The sequence below is a fragment of the Silurus meridionalis genome, chromosome 27 (genome assembly GCF_014805685.1).
Source record: "Silurus meridionalis isolate SWU-2019-XX chromosome 27, ASM1480568v1, whole genome shotgun sequence".
Lineage (NCBI taxonomy): Eukaryota > Metazoa > Chordata > Actinopteri > Siluriformes > Siluridae > Silurus > Silurus meridionalis.
Genome location: NC_060910.1, coordinates 3049848 through 3062960, shown reverse-complemented (window position 1 = coordinate 3062960; position 13113 = coordinate 3049848). Strand labels below are relative to the sequence as shown.

Below are 13113 nucleotides of genomic sequence, written 5' to 3'. Positions count from 1 at the left end.
TGAAATTCCCTAGTGCTCGCAGCCCAGCACTTGGCAGTTCGATTGGGATTTGCCAGAGAGCACCAGAAATGTTCTCTTCATGGAAAGTTCATACCGAGCAAACATGACCGATGTTGAAACAATCTGAGATTAAACAGAGCCCTGGCTGATGCAGTGGGGCACCTGGGTTCCTCCAAGCCCATGCCCATGCCTGGATTTATGTGGCCAGAGTGTGTAGGGAGTTTCTAAATTAGTATTGCGTTGATTCCCTTGACTGTCCCTCACATTCCCCCAGAATTAAATCCAACCGAGAACCTCTGGAGCATACGAAGCCACCGAGTAACACCACAGACCGTCTAGGAGCTCACTGAGAACCTGATGCAGATTTGGAAGGAGATCCCCTGGGGATACGATCCACCAACTCGTCATGAACATGCCCGGACGTCATCAGGACTGCGTACAGGAACCATACAGTAGTGAGACACAACATTCCGCTCGAATATGTAGTCGCCTAACAAAAAAATAGCTGACTCAGTGGTCATGACCTGCACAGTGTTTGTTCTGAGCAATCGGCTCGTTCATTTAAAAGGAGCAAGTACTAGCAATGCTAGCAAATATTAGCAATGTGGAGGTTAATTAGAGAATTAATTAATTCTGTCTCATTGATTATCCGTTATTATAGTTCCACACATTGTTCTGGGAAACGACGTAATTCGATGAAAAAATAAGACTGGATATGGAAAGATGGCGCTGAAATGATCTCGAATACTTTGAAATGGCAACAAAAACCCGAAACACGACGAAGAAAACGAACAACTGCTGTTAAAACGAATCGATGGATAGACAAAGATTCAGCCAATCACGATGTCCAGGAAGAGCAAAGGTCAACTAATATTTAAAGTACAGCTACAGTAAGAAGGCATTTGATAGAAGCTATCAGCAAGAAGTCCCCATAAAGCACCATGGTTGAAAAAAATGTTTTGCTACAGAATCTGTTTAAATGCCAAGAACCAAATCAATTGTGTGTGTATCTTGGGGCTGTCAGTCGATTAAAATAATTCAATATTTTTTGATAATATTTAATTCATTTTTTTGTTTTTTATTACTTTAATCAACATGTTCAGGATGTGTGCATCAAGCCGGATCTTGCTTGATTCGAGACTTCAGTAAAACAATCTGGAATCTCATGGTAAAGAGTCTCTGAGGATTTGAGAATTAGGATTGTTGCTCTCCACAAAGATGCCGAGGCTGTAAGAAGATCAGTATCACCCTGAAACTGAGTTACAAAACAGTGGTCATGGTCATACAGAGGTTTTCCAACATGTGTTCCACTCGGAACAGACCTCAGGCGAGTCCTCGTGTGGTGCATCAGGTGCAGAAGCTGCTGCAAAAAAACAGACACATGAGTGCTGCAGCATTGCTTTAGAGGTTGCAGAAGCAGAAGGTCTGCTAGTCAGTGCTCGGATCGTACGCTGCAAGTCAAGTCAAGTTTATTTCTATAGCGCCTTTCACAACAGACATTGTCTCAAAGCAGTTTTACACAAATCAACAGTTAAGGTGAATGGTGTGTGTTTATCCCTGATAAGCAGCCATGGCAAATGTGGCAAGGAAAAACTCCCTTAGATGTTATGAGGAAGAAACCTTGAGAGGAACCAGACTCAAAAGGGGAACCCATCCTCATTTGGGTGATTTCAAGAGTCTGATCATAAATCTTTCAACAATACAGAACACTGGAGAGTGAGAACTAACATGAGCACTGGAGTATAAGATTATAAGTGATGTTCTTTCTGCAGCCTTATACAGTCTTTATGGTTAGAAGCTCCTAGTTTTATGAGCTCAGCATTTGTGATCATCACAGATCCAGCATCAGCTTCTCCATGCCTTTAAACACTCCAGGAGGTCCAATGTCAAAACTCCACACATGTAGCGGGATCCAATTGCCACTGGTACGTCTCTAGATGGTTCGGGATGTTTGCGAGTTCGGCATCTACTTCTTCAAAGGTCCGTAATCATCACGAGGTGGGAGGTGACTGGAGCTGGCCAAACCTCAGGGTGTCTCGGGATGGGGAGAGAAAGAGAAGCAGTGGAGAAAAATTAGCGTAGCTGCTGTTCATGATATAAACAGCACAAGTTGATAATGTGCATGTAATCAGATGTTCTGGAGCACAAGGTTATGATGTGAGAAGTATGTTATGTGTAGGCTTTGCTAACTGCAACAAGTCGGTTTGAATAGCCGTTGTTCAAGAATGAGCCTCTTCTGAAGCTGTTTCACAAACAGTGTGGTGTCCTGGTAAAGAGAACCAAGAAAATTATGTCTTGTATACAGTGAAGCATGGTGGTGGCAGCATCATGGTCTGAGGCTGCATGAGTGCTGCTGAAACTGGCGAGCTGAGGTTCATTGAGGGAAACATGGATTCCAACATGTGACATTTAGAAGTAGAACATGATGCCCAACAGATTTCCAACATAATAACGACCCAAACGCACCACCAAGATGACAACTGCCTTGCTGAGAAAGCTGTCTCCGGACCTGAACCCTACTGAGCACCTGTGGGGATCCTCAAACAGAAGGTGGAGAAACACCATGTGTAAAACATCCAGCAGCTCCGTGATGTCATTATGGATGCGTGGAAGAGGATCCCAGCAACAACCTGTGCAGCTCTGGTGAATTCCATACCCAGTAGGATTAAAGCAGTGCTGGATAACGATGGTCCTCACACACAATATTCACACTTTGGACACAGTTTTGACTGAGGGTGTACTCACTTTGTAAGACTGTGAAGTGTTGAATGTATGAAAAAGAAGTATCTGTAGGTAGCTACTGGTCAGTTTTTGGTTTTGTAGCCTTGCATCTTAGGTTTAAATCTGATGTAAGCAGCTACAGGAAGCCAGTGAAGGTAGCAGTTGCTGGATTTGTTGAAAGGTTTCTGGTACACAGTGGAGAACCTGCCAAGAAATCAGGTACAAGTATCACCAAAAGGGTAAGTGAGTGAAACAAGTGTCTGAGGGTCCTCTGTGGACAGACATGTGCAGATCCCTGTGAAGTAAAGATGAAACCTGAGTAAAACTTACAAATGGAGTCTTTTTAAACTGCTTTATTCTAGAGTTCCCCATGGGGTTTTTGCTGCACCACTCCATCCAAATTACATTCACTTATTGCTTCCTGTTGAACTCAGGTACACAAAGGTCCTCAGATTTAGGGCTGGAAACCCCCAGGCATCTCTAAAAACAAGTTTATTCATCTGTATCAAAATGACTACATTTGCAGAGATTTGGATGATGTTGCTGGATCCTGAGTTTATCCTGGGAGCACTGTATTCACGACAAGGATACACTTTGGCACATATATGCACTTTATCGCAAACTTATTTAAACCTATTTATTTGAATGTATTTTTTCAATCCACTTTTTTTGGAGAGGGTGGGGGTTGGTAGGAAACTGGAGAACCCAGAGGAAACCTACATGGAAACTCCAAACAAACACTGCTGGACCGTGGAAAGCAATTAGTGTCGCCATCTGAACATCCCATTCCACATTCAGTCTCCATTTCCTGCTCTAATAACCTCCACTTTTCTGGGAAGATGTTTCACCAGATTTTGGATCTGGAGATGAAGATTTATTAAACTACAAGGGTGCTAGTAAAGTCAGGTTCTGATGTAGGTATAGTGAGGAGGACTGGGTGCAGTCAGTGTTCACCTCCATCTCAACAGGTTTAAGATCGGAGCTTTGTAGCAGGAGATCTTCCACTACAACCCATGGAAAGCAGATCTTCATAGAGCTGGCTTTGTGCACATACTAAGCTGGAACAGGTTTGGACCTCCAAGTCCTAACAATTGTGTGCCTTGAACTTTGTGAAGAGAGTTGGAAGAAGAGCAGAAGTTTGTGGTGTGTGTAGGGTTTATTCTACCATCATTTCAATTAGTAGGTGAGAAATTCGCACTTCTTTAGATTTGTTTGCGAAGTAACATTTTGTATAGTAGGTTATAAATAAGTCAAAATTTACATATTTTCATATTTTGTATGATTCATAATAATACTTTTTAGATCCTGAATATTTTTAGTTTAAAATATTTTAGTAGCTTATTTGCCATCAATAATTTTGTACAAAATAAATAAAATAAAAAAAGTAAAAAAAATTTAAAAAACATTATATATATTTATGACACATGACAAAACTTTTTATTAGCAAATCTAATAGAGTGCCCTGGTTCGGGTTGCCAGATTAGTCTGAATTAAACCCCAAAATAAGGACTAACACCCAGGATGAATAGTGGTTTAATCTATAAACGTGGTTATACGTGACATTAAACATAAAAGTTAAGTGTTAACAGTTATAAGTTTGCTACTGGTAATGTGTAATCTATAAGTCAGCAGTTTTTTTTTTTTTACCATAACACAATGTTTTCTTTGTGTAACAAAGAATCAGTGATTAGCTTTGCTGCTTCATAGGATCAGTATCAGTCCTAAAGTCTGGTTAGTGTCTGTGTGGAGCTTTGAGGAGAAATTAAATATAAACATCCAGAAATTTTTCCAAATCTTAAAAAAATCCAAACAGTTTTACTGACTGTACATAAGAACATGGTGACGTAGCTAAAATGAAACACTCCTATAAAGTTACATTTACACAAACAAGAGGTCTGATTATTGTTATATATGGACAGAAGCATTGGAACTCCTGACTTTTCCAGCCCTGAATTGTTACCACAATGTTGGAGGCACACAATTGTGTAGGACGTCTTTCGATTTGCTAGCATGAATTTTTCCCAGCATGACAATTCCTCTGTGCACCAGAGATGGGAAGTAGTGAAGTACAAATACTTTGTTATTGTACTTAAGTAGATTTTTCTGGTATCAGTATTTTGCTTCACTTTTTGACACTTTTGACTTTCACTCATTAATGTTTACACAAATATCTGTCATTTCTACTTCTTACATTTTCATAACAGGATCGTTACTTTAATTTTATTCCACTTGGCGACATGATCAATATTTTTTCTTCTCATTGTGGCGTTTTCAGCCCATTAACATATTTTTGGTCATTGTGCCATTTCTTCAATCCACTGATGTATCATTTCCTGTCTCTCACACACCACAGACGGAGACTAGTTTCTGAAGCTTACAACAAGCAGGCAGAAGGCAGTAAGAAGTCTGGGGTTAACGTGGATGAGACAGAGGGAGTCAGTGATGAGAACATGACTGAGAACAGAGACGTTCCTGATCATCATCATCTTTTCTCTGATTGTGTTCTATATGGTGGATCTTCAGTCTGGATACATTCATTAGAGAACCACATTTTAAAAGCTTTTGTATAAATACATTAACATGACGTGAGGTTCAGTTTCCAGCGTGACACTAAAATAGGTGGTAATAATCACTACTTTTTACTGAAGAACATGTCAGAGCACAAACTTCTTTACTTTAACTTAAGTAAATAAGTGCAGTCAGAACTTCAACTTTTACCAGAGACTTTTAAAACATCAGTAGTTGAACTTTTACTCAGTGAAGGATGCGTGTACTTTTGCCGTCTCTGCTATGCACAAAGCCAGCTTCATGAAGAATTGTTTTACATGTGTTGGAGTGGAAGATCTCCTGCAATAGAGCTCTGACCTCAACCCTATTGAACAGGAAGAATGTGATTTCCAGTCCTCCTCACCTCACCTACATAAGTCTTATTAAGCACAAATCTACACAAACGCACTCTAAAATCTGGTGGAGCATCTTTATTCAGAAAAGTGGAGGTTATTATAGCAGCAAGTAGGGACTAATTGTGGACTTCAGATTCCCCTGTGTGAGTGAGCTAGCTTGAAAACTGATTCATGGAGGATGTGACATCTATAGCATTATCTTAAAGGGTATTTATACCATGTTCAACTCTGCCCCTGGTAGAATCTATAAACAAGTATAGATTGGACTTTTGGAGCTTCAATCTCACAAGGATCAAACTCAAACTCTTTGAGGGGGACCTTCTGCCTTCTGCCTCTCTGCTTGATGTAGCGTGATATCAGTGTTAAACCTCCAAAATAAAAGATTTATTTTGTAATTTTGTAGAATTTATTTCAGGTGACAGTTTCACACACTTGATGGCCAAAAATGTGTGGGCTTGACTTTATTGCTTGACTTAAATCGTTTGTTGATGGTTTTTTGTAGCAGATGGAACTTGTAATTAATACAAGAACTGTTTATAGCTGCTGTAAAAACAGGGTCTAACTTGTTACATGGCTGTTATACAACATAGCGTGATATACATTTACTCGTGCACCTGCACGTACATCTACCTAATCTAATACATCATTATCTTATCGCTCAGAATCGGAGCAAAGAGTGAGCCATCACTTCATCTGTGGTACCAGATGTGGCCGGGTTCAGGATTTCACTCTAGAATGTAACTAGAACGACGTGAAAAACAAAATGGTTGTGAGAGTTCTGGGGGTTGAAATGTCTGATTTATGAGAGAAGTTTCTAGACTAGCTGTTTTCAAGAAAGTCTGCATTTACATATTCCCCTGGCACAGCAATACAGCGCCCCCAGCGTTCCTGCCACTTTTGGAACGTGGTTTTTCTTTTCTGCGATTCGCCCTGGATCTCTGCAACAGTGTCAAAACGGCGACCTTTTAGCTGGATCTTCATCTTCGGGAAGAGGGCGAAGTCTGCAGGAGCCAAATCTGGCGAGTAGGGTGGGTGCGGAAGTGAGATCATGTGGACAAAGTGGTTGAGCTCGTTGAAGGTCTTCCTGATCTCTCGTTATCATCATCATCATCCTAAATGTCCTAAACAGGGTCTAACTTGGTACATGGCTGCAATACTGTTATATAGCATAGTTTTTGATACCACCTCATAAACACTTTGATATCCAGGGTGAAGATAAAGGCATTTCAGAACACACAAAACATTAAATCGTAATGTGAATGGGTTTTTAAACACTATACTATAGTAAATCACAGGCTCTTTTTAGTCCTGTGTCTAGTCGGGACCTACTGTACCTACAGTAGCTTAAGATTCCTGTTTATAGCTGACAGGAGTGGAACCTCATGTGGTCTACTGCTGTTGTATTTATCGTTGATTCAAAACAGTCCTCTCCTCATTTTTCTCATCATGTTTTCTCACGTGTTTTAATTTGCATGGTCTCTGCTCATTAGATGTTGTTTAATCTAAAGATTGTTGGGTAAAGAAATACCAGAAATTCAGATGACACCTTCATGTCCAATTACCTCATCCGGTACCAATCATGCCGTGGTTCAAGTCACAGAGATCACATTGTTTTCTGGTTCTGATGATTGATGTCTGGACGTAGCTGAAGCTCTTGGCCCGTGTCGCCATGATTGTGCTGCTGCCACAGGATTAACTCATATAGTGTGTGTGTGTAAGTGTAGCTTCAACATTGTGTTTAGTGTTTAAAAGTGTTTATTACATTGTCAGTATAAAATATAAAGACAGAAATAACAACAATCAGATATTTTACATTATTAATGTGATGTTCCAACAAACAAAAATTCAGAGGAAAAAAAATGTATTATTGGAAAATATTTTAAATACAAGAAGCTACCACAGTCTGCATAAGTCTGCGCACCCCTCCAGACGTATACCTTCGTGGAAGCACTTTTTTTCTTTAATACCGCATTAAGTCCCTATTCATTTCTACCACAGCGTTTTAGTGCTACGAATAAAAAGATCTAAAATGAAGAGAATAAAGTCGAAATCAAGTCAAAGTATTTCAACTTCATTCCTGTAAATTCTACTTTATTAGATTTTTTTATTTTTAACATGGAACTAAAACACAGTCGTACATTTCAGACGTCTAGACTTTGAAATTTTTTCCCACTTTTCTTTGCAAAAAAAAGTTGCTCCAAACTGTGAGATCTCCTGTGTACAGGTTTTTAGTGGGATTGAGGTTTGGGATCTGATTGGGCCAGTTTAGGACTTTGATTATCATTTTCGGAAGCAATGTCTTTGTTGATTTAAATGTGAGCTTTGGGTAAATATTATGTTGAAAATTGACTCTTTATTTTTGCTTTTTGTCAAAAGGTTTTGTGGCTAAATATCTTGGTACTATTCATTTCCCCATCTATCTTGACACGCAGCACCAAATCATAATGCTACACCCACCCTATCTATCTATCTATCTGTCTGTCTGTCTGTCTAGCTGGCTGCCTGGCTGTCGAAATATCAGAAATACGGGTTAACCCTGCACAATCTGGCAACCAACAACCTTGTTCGCTCCGGAGGCGGCGTGTAGAGATGACGTCATCTGAAAGAGGCGAACCCAACGTGGCGGCGGTGGAATAAAGCGCACCGCGCATGCGTGGTTTTCCCCACACGGCCAGTCATCGCTCTGTTTGAGTGTGTGTGAGTGTGTGTTGGTCGAGGTGGCAGATAAACGAGCAAAACACACACACACACACACACACACCGGCTCCGTTACATCCGTGATCTCTGGACGGACATCCCGAAATTTACCTGGTCGGAAGTGAGGGACTCCGGAAACCGGCCGGTGAGTAAATCAAAACAATAACAATAACAACAACAATAATAATCCGGATCTGGGTTTGTGTAGCTTCTGTCTGCTGTGGATTTTTACTGACACATGATTAGTCTGATTAGCTGAAGACGCTAAAAGTGATACAGATACAGACCTGCTATTAGGATTAAATAATCCATCATCATCATCATCATCATCATCATCCTAAATGTAATCCTCCAGGAGTCTTAACTCCAAATACACTCTATATCCAGAACCTAAGGGACCTTCTCAGGAGCACATCATGATCCGCAGAATCTGATTTCAACTTTGTTTGGAATATATATATATAATGTGAGTGTGTGTGTGTGTGTGTTGGTGGACCCTGAATAGACTCCATTTACTGTTATAAAAACCTTCACTCTTCTGGGAAGATGTTTCTCTAGATTTTGGAGAGTGATTATGGAGATTTCTGTCTATCCATCAATCCATTAATTGTCTGGCTCTATTGGTGTCTTATGTTTTGTCTTCTGGGAAGATGTTCCACTAGATTTTGTGAAGATTCATTCAGGGTGTTAGTAAAGTCAGGGACTGATGTAGATCAGAAGATGAGGAGGCCTGGGGTTCCGTCAGCGTTCACATTCATTCCACTGGTGTTCAGTAGATTTGGAGCTCTATAGCAGGAGATCTTCCACTCCAACCCATGTACAACAGATCATGTGTCTCCTATTTGTTTATTTATTAACAGTTAAATCATTAATGATAGAAACCATCGCAACTTTTAATTATAATATTATATCTGGTATAACGCAACATTCCTTTCCGGCCCTCGACTTCTGTCCTATAACGTTGTGTACGTCTGACTTTATTGTAACAGTTTTGGGGAAGAAACACATACGACTGGAAACGTCAGGAGTCCCAATACTTTTGGCCAGAACATGTAGATTATGTACGATAGAAACACCATCAGATAGATTTTGCTTTAGTTTTTTTTACCCCACCATGTTTGTTGACCTCATTTAATAATGGTGTGTGTGTGTGTGTGTGTGTGTGTGTGTGTGTGTGTGTGTGTACACTGTAAACCTGAACACTTGCAGTGCTTCAGTGAGTCAGTGTTTCAGATAATGATGTGCACCAAACATTGTTACGTTTGTCAACGTGCCGTGACCTTGTGCTCGTGAGGCCACAAGGGTTTTGGTGTGATTTTGTTTTAACCAGATAAAAGGGCTCTGTGTGTGTCTGGTTTTGTTTGTCTGGTGTGTGTGTGTGTTTGTCTGGTGTTTGTTTGGTGTGTGTCTGGTGTTTGTTTGTCTGGTGTGTGTGTGTGTGTGTGTGTGTGTGTGTGTGTGTGTGTGTGTGTGTGTGTGTGTGTGTGTGTTTGTCTGGTTGTGTGTGTGTGTGTGTGTTTGTCTGGTGTTTGTGTGTGTGTGTGTGTGTGTGTGTGTGTGTGTGTGTGTGTGTGTGTGTGTGTGTGTGTTTGTCTGGTGTTTGTGTGTGTGTGTGTTTGTCTGGTGTTTTGTCTGGTTGTGTGTGTGTGTGTGTGTGTGTTGTGTGTGTGTGTGTGTGTGTGTGTGTGTGTGTGTGTGTGTGTGTGTGTGTGTGTGTGTGTGTGTTTGTCTGGTGTTTGTGTGTGTGTGTTTGTCTGGTGTTTGTGTGTGTGTGTGTGTGTGTGTGTGTGTGTGTGTGTGTGTGTGTGTGTTTGTCTGAGGTGTGTGTGTATGTGTGTTTGTCTGGTGTGTGTGTGTGTCTGTGTGTGTGTGTGTGTGTGTGTGTGTGTGTGTGTGTGTGTGTTTGTCTGGTGTGTGTGTGTGTGTGTGTGTGTTTGTCTGGTGTCTGGGTGTGTGTGTGTGTGTCTGGGTGTGTGTGTGTTTTGTCTAGTGTGTGTGTGTGTCTGGTGTGTGTCTGGTGTGTGTCTGTGTCTGGTGTGTCTGGTGTGTGTCTGTGTGTGTGTGTGTGTGTTTGTCTGGTGTGTGTGTCTGTGTGTGTGTGTGTGTGTGTGTATGTGTGTATGTGTGTCTGGTGTGTGTGTGTGTCGTGTGTGTGTGTGTGTGTGTGTGTGTGTGTGTGTGTGTGTATATGTAGAAGACAGGGCTAAGCTAAGCTTTAATCCAGGTCTACTACTTTTTCTGGTTTCTGTACAAAATCCTTTCGATTGGGGTAAATTGTTGTTTCTATACAAAGTTTTATTGACATGTTGTGTGATGTTGCTTTTATTGAGGCGTAGATCAGTTTTGAGGCTTTAATCGTTAGCTTGTGTTTTGCTAACTTTGATCTTTCTTCATCACAAGCGTCGTTCCACGCAGCTTTTTCTCATAAGAGTGCGAAAATATTTGCATCGGTAAAAAAAATACTATTTATTTCTCTATAATTTATAGTAAAAATGTATTATTTGGAAAGTGACCAATCATTTGTAAACAATATTTGATATTTAGATCGATTTCTCGTCCCTTAACAGTTTCACGAGCTTGTTTCTCTCAGCACCACTGCTGCTACGTGAACATGATGTATCGCAACACTACGGAGACCAAGGCGTGTCCTGAGAGTCACATAGAATACAGATTAACATGGCAGAGGTAGAGCTGGAACTTCCTGCAGACACAACAGGAAAAGATTTTATTTAATCTTTTTAATTATATGTGCTTCTTTCTGAAACTGTTACCACAAAGTTGGAGGTGCACCATTAAACAGGACATCTCTACATGAAATCTTCTCTTCACTTGACTTCAGAAGACTAAAATCTGATCCAGCTCCTTGAAGATATGTTTTAGACATGTTTAAGTAGAAGATCTCCTGCTATACCGCACCAAACCCTATCGAACACCTTTGGGATGAATGTGAACCCTGTCTGCACCCCAGGCCTTCTCACCTTCTCACCTACATCACTACCTGACTTTACTAACACCCATGTGTCTGAATTAATCTCCAAACAAATCTAGTGGAACATCTTCCAGGAACAGTGGAGCTTAAGAGCATAAATAAGCACTAAGTGTGGAATTGGATGTTCAAAAAGTCATCTTATGGGAATCTTACGGTCAGGTGTCAACTATCGTCCATGCGGTATGTCTCGGGTTACAGTTTGGAAAATAATACGCTGTGGACAAAACCCTGTGCCTGCCCCAGTTTTTCCTGCTGGACCTTTTACTTCAGATCTCCTCCTCTTCCCGAGTCATTTCCTGTAAACAAGAGTCATATTGGTTTTACATTCCTCCCTGAAGAGTGAATTACATTTTCTGAATTTAGAAGGTATATTCTGTGACTGGAGGTAGAAAGAGAGCAAAACCGAGCAAAACTGTGCCCCGTCGATCAGAACACCTGTGAGCGCAGGTATGTGGAAGAGGGCAGACGACACTTTCCCCGGAGCGTGTCGCACTTCTCTGTAAGGTTATGGATTAAAGAACGATCTGGATATTTAACACCGGATCGTCTGCGTGATCTTATCTGTTGTGCTTGTGGTATATTTATTAACCTGCTGTCACTTTTTTCAGATGACACTTTACTCTACATCACTCTGTTCACGTCCACGTTACTTATTGACTTACGAATTCATGGTTCCTTGGTGTTCAGCATCTTTAAGGTCATGTGGTATGTCTGTGTTACAGCATTTGCCGTCTGTAAAGCTGTCTGTCTGTCTGTCTGACTATTTGTCCATCTTCCTTGCTCTGTCTCTGTCCATTTGTCTGTGTATCTAACATTTTTTTCCATCTCTGCTGTATCCACCTGTCTGTCCATCCATCAATCTTTGCGAGATCTGTCTGTCTGTCTGTCTGTGTCTCTATCCATCTGTCTGTCTGTCTCTCTATCCGTCTGTCTGCCTGCCTGTGTCTCTATCTGTCTGTCTGTCTGTCTGGGTCTCTATCCGTTCAACTGTCTGTCTGTCTGGCTCTCTATTCATCTGTCTGCATGCCTGTGTCTCTGTCTGTCTGTCTGTGTCTCTATCTGTCTGTCTGTGTCTTTATCCGTCTGTCTGTCTGTGTCTCTATCCGTCTGTCTGTCTGCCTGCCTGTGTCTCTATTTATCTGTCTGTCTGTCTGTGTCTCTATCCGTCTGTCTGCCCGCCTGTCCCTATTTATTCGTCTGCCTGCCTGTGTCTCTATCTGTCCGTCTGTCTGTCTGCCTGCCTGTGTCTCTATTTGTCTGTCTGTCTGTGTCTCCATCCATCCATCCATCCACACACACACACACATACACACACACACACACACACACACACACACACACACACACACACAATCGTATCCACTTGGGCAAAGTGCGAGCGCGATCCCTCGCTGTTACTCCCCATGAGCGGCTCAGTGACTAAATCATGCGGTGTAACCACTTAATCATTACCACCAGCACCGTTATTACACCCCCCTCACCCCACCCCCGAGCATCACGGGGGTAAAGTGCTCATTTCTAACATTACAGTATGCCCTTTAATAACAGGTTAGCTTATATAATTAGCGTTTTCTCTCTCGCTGCGTACTTATAAAGCTCCTCTGACCACCGAGTGTCTCACGACTGCAGGAGGGGGCACTTCCTTTTGCTCTCGGTGTCCACAGAGGGTAAGCGGACGATTTCTTTGCTCCGACGAGCTCTGACTTTATTATGCTACGTTCTGTTTCTAATAGTTTTTTTTATGTTTATACAAGATATTGACCAAGAAAAAAATTATATTATATATATGTTCTGAAACATATA

The 13113-nt window shown here is 41.2% G+C and overlaps 1 protein-coding gene across 1 annotated transcript in view; it reads left to right on the top strand.

The window, feature by feature from the left end:
- Window positions 1–8272: 8272 nt before the first annotated feature.
- Window positions 8273–13113, top strand: part of slc39a14 (solute carrier family 39 member 14) — a 28562-nt gene continuing 23721 nt past the window's right edge. The window contains 1 exon segment of the mRNA XM_046841627.1: window positions 8273–8466. The gene's annotated coding sequence lies outside the window, so the exon portion shown is untranslated.